Genomic DNA, 6,145 nt, shown 5'->3' with positions numbered 1-6,145 from the left:
TTACAAAACTCTTTAGTAACCTAAGGATCAACTTTAATCCCAGTGTAGCACACAACTCAACTGTTGCGACACTTTCAAGTTAACTCTAACTTGAATACTCAATATACCTATTACAATTGCTTCTATGAAAGCTGAAAGGTACAATATGAAAACCTACTACAATTGAACTAGACTTAGAATAAACACAATGATGAAACTGGTTCTTCTATCTTAGTTCATGTAGCTTCAGACGTGCACACTTGTATCTCGCATATGTTGCTTGCAAATCAGACTTGATCTTTTTGCTCTCAAATATGCTTAACTTCTATGTGCTATCCGCGGTGGGGGCTTTGCGGCCCGTAATCGATTTTGTGCGGTCCGCACAGGTTCACTGGTCCGACTTCGGAAGCCTATATCTTTTGATCTACAAGGAATTTTGTCACGACCCGGATTTCCCCACCTTTGGGAGTCGTGATGGCGCCTACTCGTAGAAGCTAGGCAAGCCACAAATCATAAACTCCTACCTACTTTATTTTAAATCCTTTTATCACTCATAACAATAAGCGTTAAATATTTAAATGACAGCGGAATATGAAATTAAAGCGGAAGACTTAAATTAAATAAGCTGAACACTAATGCGGAATTCAACATGTGCCTCTACCCAAGAACTGGTGTCACATCATCCACGGACTACTAAGAGTACTAAATACAATCGTTTGAAAGAAATATAACACGGTTTGTCTCGAAAACATGAGATAACAGAATGAAATATAAGATAGAGGAGATGCCAGGCCTGCGGACGCGTGCAAGGCTACCTCGGAGTCTCGGTGGACTGAAGGCTGGCTCCCGAGCTACTGCTGCTGTCCGTGACCTGGATCTGTGCAAAAGAGCACAGAGTGTAGTATCAGCACAACCGACCCCATGTGCTGGTAAGTGCCTAGACTAACCTCGGCGAAGTAGTGACGAGGCTAGGACCGGACCACCAAATAAACATGTACAGTTATATAATATACAGCAGAAAGTAAAGCAGGAATAAACAAGTAAGGATGGGAGGGGGAAACATGTTGCGGGGAGATAACAGTTGAAACAGAATCTCAAGAGAATTATCAGGAAACCAAAATTCAACTTCTAACAAGGATAAGGAAAACAAAGGCAGGTTTCACCCTCGGTTCACAACTCGTTGCAGGCGTGCAGCCCGATCCCATTTCATTAAATCTCGTGGTAGGCGTACCACCCGCTCCCATTTCATTAAATCTCGTGGTAGGCGTACCACCCGCTCCATTTCATTAAATCAACAGTTCTTCCAAATGAAATTTACTCCAACAAATGCAATAATTAATACGAATTCATAAGACAACAAGTACACAATAATTATGACTCACTGAGGAAAACAAGTAATGACAAGTAGCAATTAATTATGGACTTTAAGGAGCAAATAGGCAATTTAATATTTAGTATGCTAAATGTCAAGTAGCAATTAAGTCACATAAATATGTAGCAATTATAGCATAAATTCAAGGCAAAATGTTGCGCAAGGATACCTCGAGCCAATAATAATAAGTAACACAATAAGGGAAAATGCCAACATAAAGAATCACAGTAATAGTGGAATAAGACAATTAATGCACTTGAACCGATAACAACAAGAAAATCAGTAAATAAAAGTAAAGGACAACATAACACAATTATCAGCAAGAATCGGGAAAATCAAAGACAAGTGCACGGCATCACCCTTCGTGCTTTTACTCTCGTCCTCACCAAGCAATAATATAATGAAAACGTGCACGGCATCACCCTTCGTGCTTTGGCTCTCTTTCCTCACCAAAGCAACTAGAATAATAAAATGTGCACGGCATCGCCCTTCGTGCTTTTACTCTCTTTCCTCACATATAATCAATATAATTGGCACGGAATGGTACATCGTGCGGCAAGGCATCACCCTTCGTGCTTTACACTCTTTCCTCACAATAGCAAACAATGCACGGCATCACCCTTCGTTCTTTAACACTCTTCATCACCCAAACAACAATCACAAACAAGGGCAAGGGAAATAAACAAGAACATATAGGAATCCCGGCAAGGGAACAACGATTTAACAATTAAATCCCGGCAGGGGAGCAATAAGTAAATAATTAAATCCCGGCAAGGGAACAATAATTAAATAATTAAATTCCGGCAAGGGAACATTTCAATAACTCTTTCTCTATCTTTCACTTGTACTCCATAACTCACTTTACCACTTGAGCCAATGCTCCAAAGGGTTCAATCATCTCATATACTTTCACCAATTCATAATATAACTCGTCACCATGCCTATACGTCGTACTCAACAATTATCACATAGCAAATAGGACTCAACTCCTAATCCCTCAAGCTAAGGTTAGACCAAACACTTACCTCGATGCCTTGAACACAACTCAAGTCTTAATTATAGCTTTACCCCTTGATTCCACCGCCAAATCGCTCGTATCTAATCACAAATTACTTAATTACATCAACAAGTGCTAAATGAATCAACCCCAATACATGAAAATGAGTTTTCCGAAGTTTTACCCAAAAAGTTAAAAATCGCCCCCGGGCCCACGTGGTCAAAACCCGATGTTTGAACCAAAACCCGATTACCCATTCCCCCACGAACTCAAATATATAATTTGTTTTGAAATCGGACCTCAAATTGAGGTCCAAATTCCCAATTTTTGAAAAACCTAGGTTCTGCCCAAAATACCCAATTTTCCCCATGAAAATCTTTGATTTTAGGTTGAAATCATGTTAAAAGATGTTAATGATTGAAAGAAATGAGTAAAAACTAACTTACAATTGATTTGGAAGAAGACTTGTTCTTGAAAATCGCCTAAGTGTGTTTGGGTTTGAGAAAATATGAAAAATGGGGTTCAAAATCGTTTAAGTGTAAAATTGCAGGTCTCAGATGTGGGAATTGCGAAAAAAGTTTGGGAAATGCGAACAAGCCTGGGAATTGCGAAAAATGCTTGGGAAATGCGAAGTCTGCAGGCCTGCAATTCCTTAAGTCCAAAATTTCACCCTGTGGCCTATCTAAAACTCACCCGAGCCCTCGGAGCTCCAAACCAAATATACACACAACCTCAAAAACATCATACGGACTTATTCGTGCGATCAAATCGCCAAAATAACATCATTATCAACAAATTAACCCTCAAAATCAAAGCATTTTTCTCAAACTTCATCAAGTATCAAATTTCATTTCAAATTTTCTTAAACAATTTCAGAAAACAATTTCCTTTAAAAATTCATTTCTCGGGCTCGGGACCTCGAAATTCGATTCCGGGCATATGCCCAAGTCCCATATTTTCCTACGGACCCTCCGGGACCGTCAAATCACGAGTCCGGGTCCGTTTACCCAAAACGTTGACCGAAGTCAAATTAACTCATTTTATAGCCAAATTTTACCATTTTTCACAGATTTTCATATTTAAGCTTTTCGGCTACGCGCCCGAACTGCGCATGCAAATCAAGGTGGATCTAAACGAGGTTTTCAAGGCCTCGGGAAACACAGATTTTAATTTAAAGCAAGTGATGAACTTTTGGGTCATCACAAATATTGAGATGATTCAAAAATGAAAGTTGTAGCCCTTCGTGTCTAGTTTCCAGAAAGGTAAAGAAATCACAATTTGGACATCTGTAGATAAAGTTATGGCCAAAATACTAAAGCATGTCACTGCAGTCAGCATTGTGAGCTCCGCGACCGCACTCCTTTTTGTGCGGTCCGCACAGGGGGTTTGAGAGGGGTATATTTAAACGGAATTTTTCAGTTATTTTTCATTTTACAAAATCCCAAAAACATAAGAGGCGATTTTTCAAACAACCTTTCTTCTCCAAAACATTAGTAAGTGATTTCTAACCAATTTTCTTTACTCCTTAACTTCTTTTTACAAGATTTTATCCTAGAATCTAGGATTTTCATGGTGGAATTGGGAATTTTGGGAAAAAACCTAAGAATATTGAAATCGGGGATCTAGACCTCAAATTAAGGTCGGATTCCAAAACCAATTATATATACGGGCTAGGGGTGAATGGGTAATCGGATTTTGGTCCGAATTTCGGGCTTGGACCAAGCGGGCCCGGGGTTGATTTTTGACTTTTTGGGAAAAACTTTAGAAAACTTATTTCCATGCATTAGAATTGATTCATTTAGCATTTATTGATATAATTAAGTAACTTGTGGCTAGATACGAGTGAGTTGGTGGTGGAATCAAGAGGTAAAGCGATAGTTGAGTCTTGAATTGTGTTCGTGGCATCGAGGTAAGTGTTTGGTCTAACCTTAGCTTGAGGGATTAAGAGTTGTGTCCTATTTGCTATGTGTTATTTGCTGAGTACGACGTATAGGCATGGTGACGAGTATCTATACGTTGGTGTCAAGCATGCCCGTGAATCTTATATTATGATTATTATGACTCCGTTTGTATTGTTTATGCCCTTTTGTGATGATTTCTATTGTTGGGCAAAGTTTGTGGAAGAAATGGTAATATTTGAACATTGAGGAGCGTTGGCTCAAGTTGTGAAGTGAATTGTGAAAGGATAATTGGCAATTGAACCTTATAGAGCATTGGCTCAAATTGTGAATCGAGTTGTGAAGTAAATGTGAAAACGAGAAGAGCATTATGGTATTGTTCCCTTGCCGGGACGTTGTTGCTTTTAATATTGTTCCCTTGCGGGGATGTTGTTATTTTGATGTTGTTCCCTTGCCGGGATTTTATTATGATTCATTTATTTCCTTGCCCTTATTGTTTGTGTTTGTTGCTTGGGTGAGGAAGAGTGTAAAGCACGAAGGGTGATGCCGTGCATTGTTTTGGTGAGAGAGTGTTAAAGCACGAAGGGTGATGCCGTGCATTGTGTCTTTGATTTCCTGATTTTTATTGATCACTGAGTTATGGTTTCTCTACGTTTAATTGTTGAATTTCTGTTGATACTTGTTGTACCCCGCAGCATGATCCCCCTTCCTATCTTCAATTGAACTGTGGTGATCTGTATATTTATTCGTTGTTCTTCTGTTATTATTCGATGTCCCCGCAGCATATTTCCCCCTCCCATCCTTAGCTATACATTTCTGCTTGTATTGTTCCGCTGTATATGATTTAACTGCACAGGTTTATTTTGGTAGTCTGGTCCTAGCCTCGTCACTACTTCGCCGAGGTTAAGCGAGGTACTTACCAGCACATAGGGTCGGTTGTGCTGATACTACACTCTGCACTCTTTTGTGCAGATCCCAGTGCTGTAGATTTCGGACCGCAGTGAGATTGCTGCTTCTTGTTCATCAGGCGACCAAAGGTAGTCCTGCAGGCGTCCGCAGGCCTTGGCGTCTCCTTCTATCTACTATTCCTGTTTCTTTCATGTGTTTCCACAGACAGTGTTGTATTTATTTCTTTCATGCCTTTATTTGTAGTACTCCTAGACAGTCTGTGAAGTTGTGACACCAGTCTTGGGTAGATTTGTTATGGATTAGTATTAGCAGTATTATAAAAACTTTACAATGCAGTCTTCCGCTTATTAAATTCTGTTGTTATCTAATTGTTGGCTCTTAACTGTTATCGGATTAAAAATGGAAATAAGGTAAATAGTTCAATTGGTTGGCTTGCCTAGCTTTCACTAGTAGGCGTCATCACGACTCCCGAGGGTGGAAAATCCGGGTCGTGACATATACATATATATACATATATATATATATATATATATATATATATATATATATATATATATATATATAAAAGATCATGAAGCGCTAGGAACACAGGGTCGGGTTCTTTTAGGGATTGATANAATCTAGTTATAATTTGATTCATCGACTTATAACCTAGTGATGAATGAATGTAATTCATATACTCTGTTATAATATAAATAATGAATACTATTATATCAATTAATAGAATAATTAATTTAAGCGTACGTAGTAATGTATACGATTGATCACCAATTACAATATAGTTTATGCGTGTGTATGAAATTACTCATATACTTAAATATAACTTAAAAAATTCCTTTACATAGATGCTATCACAATCTATTAAAAGTAATTACCTAGTTAATATAATTTTTTTTAAAGATTATGCTTATAGTTTATAATTATTTATAATAATTGTAGTTAAATAAAATAAATATTTATAGCTAATAATAATTTTTTATAGCTTATAAT

Source organism: Nicotiana attenuata, unplaced genomic scaffold (assembly GCF_001879085.1).
Source record: "Nicotiana attenuata strain UT unplaced genomic scaffold, NIATTr2, whole genome shotgun sequence".
Taxonomy (NCBI): domain Eukaryota; kingdom Viridiplantae; phylum Streptophyta; class Magnoliopsida; order Solanales; family Solanaceae; genus Nicotiana; species Nicotiana attenuata.
The sequence above is the reverse complement of the archived record's forward strand: the minus strand, read 5'-3'. Positions refer to the sequence as shown.